Below are 14,169 nucleotides of genomic sequence, written 5' to 3'. Positions count from 1 at the left end.
TATGGGGTTTCCCTCGTATGTCACTGCTTTTCTTTCTCTTGCTGCTTTTAAAATTCTCTCTTTGTCACTACTTTTGGTCATCTTATTTACTTTGTGTGTTGGTGCAGACCTCTTTGGGTTGGTTTTGTTGGAGGCTCTCTGTGCCCCCTGGATCTGGATTTCTCTTTCCTTCACTAGATTCAAGATGTTTTTAGCTATTATTGCTTCAGAAAAATCTTCTGTCCCCTTTTCTCACTCTTCTCCTTCTGGGATCCCTATCATGCCACTGTTATGCTTGACAATGTTGCTGAGTTCCTTGGGTCTATTTTCATTTTGTCTATTTTTTCTCTCTTATCTGCTCAGCTTAATTACTTTCCATTACTCTGTCTGCCATGTGGCCGATCTGTTCTGCTTCCTCTTGTTTGCTATTTATTCCAGGTGGTCTATTTTATTTCCATTCAGTGAGTCCAGGAGCTCTAATTAGTTTTTTTTTTATGTCTACCATCTCTTGGTGGAGGGTCTCAGGGAAGTTCTTCACTCCTTTCTCAATTCTAGTAAGTTGCTTTATGAGAGCATTACTTTAAATTCACTATCAGACATATCACTCATCTCTATTGTGTTTAGGTCTCTTGTTCTGATTTTCTTCTGCTCCTTCATTTGGAACATATTCTTCTGTCTCCTCATTCTGTCTAACTCTGGGTCTGTTTCTCTCCCACACTTGACAGTAGTGGCATTATGAAGAAAAGGGCCTGCAGTGCAATATCCCCTGTTCCCCAGAACCTGGTACTTCAGAGGTGTCTCTTATGTGTGTTGCTACAGCGGTTTCCTATTGTTGTGGTGGAGCTGTGTTTGCCTTCAGTCCAGCCTGCTATGGCTTTCTGCATGTTGTGGGCAGAGTCTGGTCCCTGTGGTATTAGTGGGCCAATTGAGAGCTGCCCTCATCTTGAGTTGAGTCAGACCACGTGTTTACCAGAGACAAAGGAGCACACAACTGCAGGCACTTTCCCTGTGTTGTCCCCGAGAAGATTTTGTTGGTGGGTGAGGTCTGCAGTCAAACCAGCTGCCTGCCCCCAGCCCACTGCTGGGGTCACAGTCAGACTGGCATGTGGTTATCTCCCCCTCTCCTCAAAGCAGGACTCACTTGGAGTGGTGCTGGCCTTTGTCTGGGCTGTGTACACACTGCCAGGCTTGTGGCACTGCTTTGATGGGGGCTTACCAAGAGCTATCAGAGAGTGTCGGTCTGCTTTGCTGCGGCTTCTTATCTATGTCATGCCAAGGAGAGTCTGTTTGGCCAGCTTTCCAGGTTATTTATGCCATTGTGGGTGCTCTCTAGGCAGCCACGTGGCAAGAGGTAAGCCCAGGGTCCTCCTACTCTGTCATCTTCCCCTTATCAAGTTTCTATTCCAAGATATATACTTAAGAGAAATGCCTACAAATGTTAATAAGGACATATACAAGAATATTCATGATAGTGTTGTTTGAATAAATTATAACTGGATTAATGTCAATGTCTACCTACAGTAAAACTGATCAGTAAATTGTGATATTTATTTTTAAAATATTTTGTTTATTTATTTGACAGCGGGAACACAAACAGGGGGAGTAGCAGGCAGAGAGAGAAGTAGGCTCTCCACTGAGCAGGGAGCCCAATGTGGCACTTGATCCCAGAACCCTGGGATCATGACCTGAGCAGAAGGCAGATGCTTAACTGACTGAGCCACTCAGGTGTCCCGCCTTCCTTCTGTTGAACCCAGGATCAAAACTGAGCCACTCAGGTGCCAATAAATGGTGGCAATTTTTTTTTAAAGATTTTATTTATTTATTTGACAGAGAGTAGTAGGCAGAGAGGCAGGAAGACAGAAAAGGGGAAACAGGCTCCCTGCTGAGCAGAAAGCCCAGTGTGGGGCTTGATCCCATGACCCTGAGACTATGACCTGAGCCGAAGGCAGAGGCTTGACCCACTGAGCCAACCAGGAACCCCAGATGGTGGCATATTTTTGAAAACAAGATGCTGTAGGGACACTTGAGTGGTGCAGGTAGTAAATTGTGCAATTGGTGTCAGGTGAGGTCATGATCTGAGTCTCTCTCTCTGTCAAATAAATAAATAAAATCTTTTTAAAGATTTTAAAAGATAATTAATAATTATATTTTAAAATATAATTAATAATTTTAAAGATAATTAATAATTTACCTAAACTCACAGATCTGATCAGTGAGAATGGATACATTCTCAAGTCTCTTGGATTTTATGAGATCTAGGGGTTGTGGAATCTAGCCCCGCATGGGGCTCTGCACTCATTACAGAGTCTACTTGGATTTTCTCTCCCTCTCCCTCTGCCCCTCCCTCCTGTGCTCTCTTCCTCTAAAGTAAATGCAAATTGATACACACTTAGATACAGTGTAGTGAGATATAGAATGATACAAATCAACAATGAAGAAAATGACCATCATGACATAATAGAATGTCAGGAATCTGAGCTTTATCTTAGTAATATCAGAACAAAATTATTTCATATATATGAGCATATATATGAACAAGTTTCCTTGTTCAAAAAATGTAGGAGAGCTTTGCGCAGTGGCAGTATCGTAGCCAATGAGGTTTATCCGAGGCGCGATTATTGCTAATTCAAAAAATGTAGGAGGAGGAGAGAGGGACTTGAGTAAGATGAGTTCCATACTACTAAAAAGTCTATGCTTCTTGATCTTTTAATATAATTGATTAGACAAAACCTCATTTTCCTCTTTTCCCTTGAAGAAATTGGTATCTTTAACATCTCATGCTTCATGGTTTTTATTCACATATACGCCATGGTAATAATTTCCACTGTCTGGTACTGGGTTTTGAATAAAAACAAAACTGCAGTATTTGAACATAAATATATAAGGAATATTTTTTCATGGAAGCATGCATACATATTTTGATGGAATTATTTTTCTGCTCTAAGGTGATTTGGATATTTTTGCAGGACAAGGATAATGTGTTGGGAATATATTAGAGTTCATTATGAAAACAGATTGCACTCCTCTCAGGTACAGAAATGATACATTTGAGTCCAAGAGAATAGGGCCAGGGGCGCCTGGGTGGCTCAGTGGGTTAAAGCCTCTGCCTTTGGCTTAGGTCATGATTCCAGAGTTCTGGGATCGAGCCCCGCATCGGGCTCTCTGCTCAGCAGGGAGCCTGCTCCCCCCCTCCTTCTGCCTGCCTCTCTGCCTACTTGTGATCTCTCTGTCTGTCAAATAAATAAATAAAATCTTTAAAAAAAAAAAAAAAGAATAGGGCCAAACAAATGACAATTGTCATTTGTCAGTGATCTTTAAATAGGAGGCTATAGAACCTTGGGTAGGAAGATCATAATAGCTACCCTTTATTGAACAGGTGCTAGGTGTCAGCTGTTTTGTGTGTTTTCTCTAACACTCTCTTATAAACCATATTATAGTGTTGTACATAGTGACCATGAGATAAAATATATATGGGGAAATGATGAGGGGATTGAGGCTCAAGGATTAATAATTTACCTAAACGCACTGATCTGGTCAGTGAGAATGGATCCATTCTCAATTCCCTTGGACTTTATGAGATCATTGTCTTTCTCGCTTTGAGATTATGATGATTTACAATCTCCAGAAAGAGAATGCCTTGCATTCTTATTTCACATCAGGAAAGTTGTTCCCTATGAAACATTCGAATGTTTCTGCCACATTTGAATCTGAAGAAAATATATAGCAAATGAGGAAAAGTCTATAGAAATACAGGAAATAATATTGAGAAGTTGTGGGTTTTTTTTTTTAAAGTAAATTGTTATTATCTGGTGAACAGTATAAAATCTTGACATAAAAAAGGGCAAATTGGGGACACCTGGGTGGGTCAGTAAGTTGAGTGTCCCATTCTTGATTGGGGTTCAGGTCATGATCTCAGGGTCAAGGAGAATGAGCCCCCAGAGGCCTCATGGTCAGCATAAAAGCTGCTTGTCCCTCTCCCCCTGCCCCTCCTCCCCATGTGTGTGCATGTCCTTGTGTACACTTTGGTGCTCTCTTTTCTAAAGCCATAAATTCAGTTGGTAGTAGTCTTATAAAAGCTGTCTTACTAGAATGTCTTGCAGAAATACGATATTGGTTTACTAATTTAGGATCTGTTTAAGGATAGCAATATTAATTCCCTCTTTGTTTTCTCTGTTATCTAGAATAAATTACCTTATTTGGAGGAAGGTGCTTCTGTGACAAGAAGCACAACAAAGCAGCGCAAAGTTTCTAACTCTTAAAAGTAGTGATCGTTCCTTATTAAATCAGTGGTCATAGATCAGCAAAGCTGCCTCCCAAAGTAATTTCAGATGAATCAAGCCCTAGGGAATCAAGGCAATGGTTTCCTACACATATGTTAATTTGAGTACGTCTCACAGTGCCTAAGGCAGTAACAGATCCCACAGCAATGAGCGTGCTAATAAAGTGGCTGGATGTCCAGGTGGGGAAAGAGAGTCTAGTTCAACCACAAGGTTTCTTTCTATTCTGCATTTTCACAACAAAGTGGTTATGCAAGCTCAGGTAAATCTCAAGAGGTTGAATAATGATTCACAAGCCCATTGGAATGTTTCCACTTGAAATGTAGTCATAAAAAAGGATGCTGTCTGGCTTGCTCAGTAGAGTAGGCGACTCTTGATCTTGCGGTTGTGAGTTTGAGCCCCACGTTGAGTGTAGAGATGACTTAAATAAGTTTTAAGAAGTAGTCATATATAATGAAATATAAATGTAGTCATTATTTTGGTAATGCTATTGATTGCTTAATGCTGCTAGTTTTTTAACAGTGAGAGGTACAGAGTATGTACCACTACCCCTAATATGCCATTTTGGCATATTGATTATTTTGAGTCAAAGTTAAGAAACAGTAAGGACACTCTGAACTGCTTCTGGCCCTCCTTTGTTTCCCTGAAAGCAGAAAATAAATCTCCCTGTAAAAGATACCATCCCTATACCAGGAGGAAGAAAAACATCCTTATCATTAGAGACAGGAAATTTCAGGCTGAGAAGGCTGTATAAACAAACCTTGTTGTGTCTTCACTAATTCACTACCCCAACCCCAAACTTCTTTCTCTTGTCAATTCTTCACAAATTTATGGTTTGTATAAAAGGCATAAAAGACATCTACTTTGCTCACTTCTTTGAGTACTGCATTTTGATGGGCTCCTGTACATATGAAATTAAATTTTTTTTTCCTGCTAATCTGTGTCTTATGTCAATTTAATTATTAGGCCTCAACGGGAAGTAGAGAGGAAGTAGAGAGCTAGAGAGGTTTCCTCTCCTCCAGCAGAAAAGGGAAATGTGAGGGCTTGGTGTAATTGCCAGTATACTACACAGACACCCGCCCTACTGGAATGGAAGCTATGCCAGGCTTTCAGTTAATGGGGTTTCTCAATCAATCAGCAATAGTTGTTGACTGCCTGCTCTAGGGGTGCACTTTTCCAGGTAAACTCTGTGTCGTTAGATTTTCTATGTATAGCTACGAATGCCTTTTCAAAATTTGGAAGAAGGGGAAATGAGTTTGCTTTAAGAGACAAACATTGAAATGAACATGTAAAGCAGCAATAAGCAGATTTGCCTGAGAGAGTAAATGGCTCCCCTGGCTAATGGTAACTTGACTGAACGAAATAGCATATGTAAAGGAAGCCTGTGTTAATGACTGGAGAAAGATTTAGTGCTAGATACAGAGAGAGAAAGAAAGAGAGAGAGTGAGGAAGTGAAGGGAGAGAGAGAAAGAATGTGAAAATCCAAGTATCTAGGGGAGAAAAAAAAGGAATGAGGCTAACACAAGCCTGATATAAATTAAGCATTGGAATATTGTACCTCTATGGGTAAAAACAAAAAACAAGAGACTGAATTCTCCCTGTTGAAAATAAGAGAACTTCTCTCCTACTTCTCCTTTCTTAGAGAATTTACTTAGAAAGCTTGTAAGTTCTTTCTCTACTCTTTGAAATGAGTATGTCTTTTATTTTATTTTTTTAGATATAATTGACATGAAACATTATATTAGTTTCAGATGTATGACATAACAGCTATTTGTATATGCTGTGAAATGTTCACTGCACCAAGTCTGACATCCATCACCATACATAGTTACAAACTATTCTTTCTGTGAGGAAAACTTTCAAGATCTACTCTCTTAGCAACTCGCAAATATGTAAAACAGTATTATTAACTATAGTCTCCGTGCCGTACATTATATCCCTGTGAGGTATTTATTTTATAGCTGAAAGCTTTTACTTCTTATCCTTTGTATCCATTTTGTCCTTCTAACCCCCATCCCCTATCTCAGGGAACCACCAATGCCTTCTCTGTATCCATAAGCTTAGGGATTTTTGTGCTTTTTTGTTTTGTAGGGTTTTGTGTGTGGTTTTTTTTTGTTTCTTTTAGATTCTACATGTAAGTGAGATCATATGGTATATAGTCTTTTAAAAACTAGATAAACCAGGTGCCGGGGTGGCTCAGTTGGTTAAGCAACTTCCTTGGGCTCATGATCCTGGAGTCCCGGGATGGAGTCCCGCATTGGGCTCCCTGCTCATTGGGAATCTGGTTCTCCCTCTGACCCTCCCCCTTCTCATGTTCTCACGCTCTCTCGCTCTCTTAAATAAATATATTTTTAAAAACTTGAAAACTAGATAAACCTAGGGGAGCCTGGAGATCTAGGTCTGTTGAGCCTCCACCTTTGGCTCAGGTCGTGATCTCGGGCTCCTGGGATTGAGCTCCATGTAGGGCTCCCTACATTTATTTACATTAAATAAAATCTTTAAACAAAAAAGTGAGATAAGACTCTTGCTAGTTTTAAGAGCTAGAAAAGTCTTTCTCAATGACCTAGGAAACATCTCTTTGAACATGTAATAATCAAGACAGATAACACCCCTATTTCCTAGTGTCTATGGGAGGTTCGTGGCTTAACTTCAGTGAGAGTCTCATTCCAAGCAGCAAAACTGCTTCCTGTCATAAAGATATAAGAATTTTTTTTCTTTTGTGTAAACCAGTTAGCTAACACAGGTGGTCCTCTCAATTACCACGTTAATTAAGGACGAACTATGTGTGACAATGGTGGTGTTCTCTTAAGAAATTGTTCTTGTTCATCTTGAAAACATTTATATAATGTATGTATCTGCTTAGCTGTATAAGAGTGAGACATTTTGTTTCCGCAATTCCTTTGGTGGATTGCCTGTGATGTGTATCAGATTGTGGTTTACTGCTTATTCAATAATAAAATTGTTTACCTTCTCTTCTACCTTTGTTGTAAGGTTTTCTGGGCTAGGAAAAGATTTACTTGCTAATTATATTTCTCCAACACAACTCCCTTTGGTCTAATTCCATGCTTATTCTAAATTCTTGATTATAAATGGCTTTCCTTTAGCAATCTGCATCCAATGCTTTAAATAGTTGCAAGAATTTTTGACGTGCATTATTATTTTTCTCCTTATAAAATAATAAGCATTTGATTATACACATCAGTCTCTGCGACTGTGATTATTGTTAGTACACTTTTAAAGAGGAATCCATTCTTAATTATGCTACCAAGTTTTTAGGCTTGTAAATCTGAGAACCAACTTCCAATCCCTGATGAATTGCCAGGATGAATACTATTCTGCTTAGACTCTTAGCAAATAGCCAGCAGGCTTTCCCTAATGAATTACTTTAGACACACACATTTTCATGCAAAATTTCTTCAGAAACAAGAAGACAACAGATTGGAAAAAACTTGTTTCCCTAGAAAAAACTGCTGAATGATAAAACACATGTTGTCTGTTTAGATCTTGCTCTTAGCTTTGCACTAAAAAGAGGTTAGTCTTGGGATGCCTTTACATTTCTTTCTGGGATTTCCAAGGGAATTTATCAAGGTAGAAAGAAATAGGTATTCTACGGAGGAATGAAGGAAAGAAAACAAAACATTGTGTTTCAGTGTTTCTACTGCACATCTCTCAGATGCAGGGCTTGGTACATGGCAGGTAGAGAACACCATTCTCTGCCTAATTTCCATTTAAAAAATATGGAAGACTGAAGAAATCCTACAGGTTAATTATTCTTTCTATTATCAAATGCCCATTTTATTCTACCTTTGTTGTAGATGCTCTTAGTTAGCATTAAAATAGAAAGAAATATCAGTTTTCTGGGAAATTTCAAGATGCCATTGACGATCTGGAGCTGCTGACCTTTTCACTCAAGAACTTGCTTGGTCCCTATTCCCTCACGTGAAGTTCTAATAACAAGCTCCCATCTCTATTTATTCCTTCTATGCTCATTTTGTCATTCAGCCCTTTAATAAATACACTGGCACACTTTTATCCGGAACAACTTTTTAATATATCAGTTTTTCTCTGTACTATATAGAACTTAAAACTATGTATATACTTCACCTAACTATAGCCAGGCTACACATGTATAAATTGCTTAAGATATAAAATTACTGAGGGGCACCTGGCTGGCTCAGTTCATGAAGGGTGCAACTCTTGATCTTGGGGTTGTAGGTTCGAGTCCCACGGTGGGTATAGAGATTACTTAGATAAATAAAACCTTTAAATATAAAATGAAATGAAATTACTGAAATTTGTGTTCATTTGAAGTTTGGGGCACTTAGTTTTGATTTAGTTTTGATTTTAGATTACCTTATTCTCTAGCATTTCAGTTTTCATTTGTTTACTAACAAACTTTTTAGGTTGTGAGTTCATGGTTGTGATTAGATTGGATTTTGGTTATGATACATATTGGTGGTGTGTCCTGAACTAATTTTATTGATCAAACTAACTATTCATCTGAACCTTGTTGGGTCGGTGGCTCCGGGAATGCAGAAGGAACAATAGAAATGACCACGGGGCGCCATCTTCCAGCCCCCTCCCCCCTTCCTCAACTCTTCACCCTCCTGCCAAAAGGATGTATGCCCAGGTCATGTCTCCATAGGTAACCTGATACTTATGCAGGAAACAGAAGTATCAGGACCCCCACCCATACCCTCCGATCACCAAATACCCTACCATATATCGATGTGAGCCCATGCCCTGCCTTGGTCTGATAAAAGACCCCCGCAGACTCCCTCCTAGTGCGACTTCCCCGACTCCACTTTCCAGAGTCTCAGAACCTTGCCTGAGGATGCCCATCTCCTCCCAGCTCCCCTTCTCCTGAGCCCTGAAACTTTGCCAGAGAGTGCCTTTAATAAATCTTGCCTTGTGCCTACCTCACCTGGTGTCATGTTTATTTCACCTATAAAACCTTACAAACCTCATTCAAAAATTGAAAATATTTGTGAATATAATGGCTAGTTACGTCTCATCTCTCATTTCCATGCTTTGTTAGAAAAAGGGTAATAGATGTATAGGTTTACTAATCTCAAAAAAATGCATAAAATATGTAATCCTTGTCATACTCATCCAGGGTTAAAAACACCAAATATAGTGAAAATGGACATTTGATAATAGAAAGAATAATTAATCTGTAGAATTTCTTCGGTATTCCATATATAATTTCAGTGGAAATTAGGCAAGGAAAATGATGAATATTAACAACTCAATATATATTTCAAGGTACAACTTAAACAGTACTTCTGAATTTAACCACAAGTATCACATACACATATAAACATCTATATACACACACATACATGTACACACACACACACATAGTTTCTCCTTTATTTTCTGAATTCTCCATAATATTTTGCACCTCTCTTGTGATTAATATCTGAAGTTTTCTTTCTATAATTTTCTCTAAATTCTTTCTAATAATTTTCACTTGTTATTTCACTTGTTAAAGAATATTCTCTTTGTATGTTACAAATGATTGGTTATTGAGGTGGCTTTTTGCTTCACGGTAAGCTATCATGAATCTCATTTAAAATAAAGCACATGCATATCCTTACCTCCACTTCCAAAAAAACCCAACTGATTTTTAGTTACCCATCAAGTGTAGGAACGTTTTTTTAAAGTAAGCTCTAGGGGCGCCTGGGTGGCTCAGTGGGTTAAGCCGCTGCCTTTGGCTCAGGTCATGATCTCAGGGTCCTGGGATCAAGTCCCTCATCGGGCTCTCTGCTCAGCGGGGAGCCTGCTTCCTCCTCTCTCTCTCTCTGCCTGCCTCTCTGCCTACTTGTGATCTCTCTCTGTCAAATAAATAAAAATAAAATCTTTAAAAAATATAAATAAATAAATAAATAAATAAAGTAAGCTCTAGGCCCAACATGGGACTTGAACTCTTGACACCAAGTTCAAGAGATGCATGTGCTACTGACTCAGCCAGCCAGGCACCCCAAGAACTTTTTAAAATTTTCTTCTAAATTAAAAATATTTTTAAAGATTTTATTTATTTATTTGACAGACAGAGATCATAAGCTGGCAGAGAGGCAGGCAGAGATAGAGGAGGAAGCAGGCTCCCCACTGAGCAGAGAGCCTGATGCAGGGCTCCATCCCAGGACCCTGAGATCATGACCTCAGCCGAAGGCAGAGTCTCAACCCACTGAGCCACCCAGGTGTCCCAAATTTTTTTTCTTCAGTAAAGGTTCTATTTATTAGAGAGACAGAAAGACAACACAAGCAGGGGAGCAGCAGGCAGAGGGAGAAGCAGGCTCCCCGCTAAGCAAAGAGAAGATGTGGGGCTCAATCCCAGGACCCTGGGATCATGACCTGAGCCAAAGACAGTCACTTAACCGACAGAGCCACCCAGGCACCCCTCAAGAATTTTAATAATAGCCTTAAACATCTACTTTGTCTTACCCTTTTCAATGGTAATCAAGAAAATTACAAATGGAGAACATGACTCTTCTAATTAAAATATGATATATTATCATATCATTAGGAATGTGATTTCTTAAAAAATATAGTAAAATTTTGCAATTTAGCCATTATATTTAGCAGTTAAGATGTTATTTCATTTAATATTGTTTGAGAGAGTGTTGAAATGCTACATTCAAAAATATTAAAAAAAGGAGAAATTTGGGTTTAAATTGATAAATGGCAAGATTCTGATAAGTCTGATAAAGCCATTCTGATAAATGACAAGAATTTGATAAATGGCAAGATTCATTGGCCCTCAGCAGAATCTGAGATGCCAAGAAAATCAAAAGATCAAATTATTTTCTTATTGTATCTTAGCATATCTGCTTGTCAGTTGCAAAGAATTCAAAGAATCATGTCTGATCACTTTAGTACTTTGCTGTGCTGTCTGAGCAATGCCAGGAGAAGTTCAGTGAAATAAATAGAACATTGACGTGGTCTCTCTTGGGGGCAGGGCATATGGTTGGTTGGTTATGCACAGCTCTAGGGAGGGCCACTCACATTCATGGTTGCCCTGGACTTGTGTGTCTATCAGGTGATCTGTCAGGATGGATGTCCAAGGCTTGAGAAAGAGAAGGTTTTTTCTTTATATCAACAAAAACCCTTACTCAGGATGCAGCTAGACTCGGACTCTAGATACACCCTGAAAAGCAATAATACAATAAACCAGAATCTGCCTGATTAGTTTATATCCTCATTAACCTTCACCTTTTGTGAAAACATATGGAAATTCAAATGTAATATTTCTTCAAGTAATTTAGGATATATCCTATAATGAGGATACCATATTATGAAATAAAATCATAAAAATGATTAGCATTTATAGTATAAATAGAAACCTACTGAGTTTATTATTGGTTCCTTCTTGTTGCAGTCCTAGTCTATTTCAGTAAAAAAAAAAATGGCTAAAAATGTTGAACATCATGATATGAAATGCAGTACAACTAGACAAAATACAGGAAAAAACTTTAATGAACAATACATTCAAAAAGTAATGTAAGAACTACAATGAAATTAAAAGTACAACCAGAAAAATAATGGTACATTAAACTACTTAAAGAATATTACAGAGAAGCAAGTAGTTGCCTATTAAATGCTCTTAAAAAGAATTATATAACAAATAGCATGAACTTGAAAGCAATATATTAATATAAAGCTAAGAGAGAAGGTAAGTCCATGCATTAACACTTATGCTCTGATTTAGAAGATATGGGGAGAGAACACTTATAATAAACTCCCCAAAATAAGAGAGCAAAAACTTAACATTGAATAATATTTATAGATGCTTGTAATAGGCAGAATCAAATAGGTAAGGGGATAGATCTTGAATAACAGAAAAGAAAATCAGTGGAAAGCTGTCCTGTGGTCAGGAGATCTTTGAGGAGCTCATTGCAAGAGAAGGGTAGTAATGAAAACATCAGAATAAATTCCAAAAGTAATAGGAAATAAGAGTAGGAAAAAAGGGAAGAGAACCCCCCAGAATGAAGAAGCAAGTATTCCATAAGGCAGTAGGTATGATCTAGGATGAAAACAGTCTCTTGCTAGCTTGAGTTTGCATCCTAACTCTCCTATTCAAGTGGCTGTGTGACCCTCTAAGTGACCCTCTAAGGATCATTCATGTCTATGTATGATTTTTGCCATAATAATATGCAGTATGTATGTTCAGCCATTTAAACATGAATATACATATTATATATCTTATATATATTATTATGGCAAAAACCAAAGGGAGAAAAGAGAAGTGTTGCAACCAGGAATAGTATTCAAAAGAATTTTCATTTGAGCCTGGAAATCCCAAGATGTAGAGGAAATAGAAGGGAATGCAGATCCTTCTCATTGTAGAGTTATGAATATTATTAACTGATTCCTTTTCATTCCGAGACAGGTTAGAACCATCCAGAGTTTCTGTTGATTATACCTACACCATGCCTTCTCGGGAGTTAGTTTTTCCACTAATTTCCTCAAAATGCCACTGAACATTTAGTTGATTATATTGATAGGTTTGTGGTTGATGAAGTTTATTAGTCCTACCAATCTGGGTCTCTTTCTTCTTTCCTAGCAAAACCCCTTTCTTTGATCATGAACTGTCCCTTCTTCTCCAGGGCTTAGCCTGATTGGTCTAAGAGTGAAGGTGAATTCTAGTGATTGGCTCAGGAATCTAGGCCTAAGCCAATCAGCACATAGCACACCTTAGGCTGCAAGTCACAAGTGGATATATGACCAAATTCTGGCTAATCGGGAAAGATTTACTAGAGATTGTGGGTGGGGGGAGTATCTTTGGTATTATAAGATGGTTCTCTGCATCCTTTGTGTCTTTCTGTGGTGTAATAACAGGCACCGTGCAAAATAGCATTTTCACTATTATGTAGAGAGCAGCCTACGGAAAAACCCAATACTCAGAGGAGGGCAGGGGGAAACTATAAAAGACACAGAACCAGAATTTCTGAATTAAACAGACTTAGAGTTAGGCCTCTGGAGTCTCAGTCATGTAAGATGATAAATTTTCTTACTGTTTAAGCCAGTTTGAATTGAATTTTTTTTTTTTTTTTAAGATTTTACTTATTGACAGAGAAAGAGAGAGAGATCACAAGTAGGCAGAGAGGCAGGCAGCGAGAGAGGAGGAAGCGAGAGAGGAGGAAGCAGGCTCCCAGCTGAGTGGAGAGCCGGATGTGGGGATCGATCCCTGGACCCTGAGTTCATGACCTGAGCTGAAGGCAAAGGCTTTAACCCACTGAGCCACCCAGGTGACTTGAATTGAATTTTGAGGTACTTTTGTGTGAATTGGCTTCTGTATCAAGTTTGAATTGAATTTTGAGGTACCTTTGTGTGAATTGGCTTCTGTATCAAGAGAGCTTTGGTTCATCCTCTGACCAGTGTGCCCTTTATCCAGTTCGCTTGACCTTATAAATTACTGTATTTTAGCCAGAAGAACTTCAGGTCATAAAAATCTTGGGGGGAATCTCCTGATCAATTCCAGAATATACCAAAGAATTAAAGACTTCTTAGATACCAATCTTCCAGGAAAATCTTCCACTTGTTTGTGCTGGTATATCCTTTGGTTCCAGATTAACATAAAAAACAATAGATTTCTTTCTCATACTTTCTTTTGTAATGTAAGTAGTGCTTGAATGTAGTACAAAGCCAAGAGATGTACCCAGTGATTTCGGAGTCCTCTTCTCTTAAATTAGTATATGGGTAACATGGGGCTTCTATTCAGAACTGTCCTTCATAGGAAGCAGGCTGCTAAGAAAGAAAAATTAGATGATTCTAACCTAAGGTGGTTTTGCCTAAATGAAAAGAAATGAGACAAATATAAATTAAGCTAAAATAAATGCATTATGAATTTTATACTATATATTTAATGTATAGAAACAGTACAATTTGCATGTTATGTTAAATATTCTGA

The 14,169-nt window shown here is 38.3% G+C and overlaps 1 pseudogene; it reads left to right on the top strand.

Moving 5' to 3' along the window:
- Positions 1-2,543: 2,543 nt before the first annotated feature.
- Positions 2,544-2,701, top strand: LOC122905638 (annotated as a pseudogene).
- Positions 2,702-14,169: the final 11,468 nt, after the last annotated feature.

The sequence above is a fragment of the Neovison vison genome, chromosome 4, assembly GCF_020171115.1.
Source record: "Neovison vison isolate M4711 chromosome 4, ASM_NN_V1, whole genome shotgun sequence".
In the NCBI taxonomy this organism is placed as follows: domain Eukaryota; kingdom Metazoa; phylum Chordata; class Mammalia; order Carnivora; family Mustelidae; genus Neogale; species Neogale vison.
The sequence above is the reverse complement of the archived record's forward strand: the minus strand, read 5'-3'. Positions and strand labels throughout refer to the sequence as shown.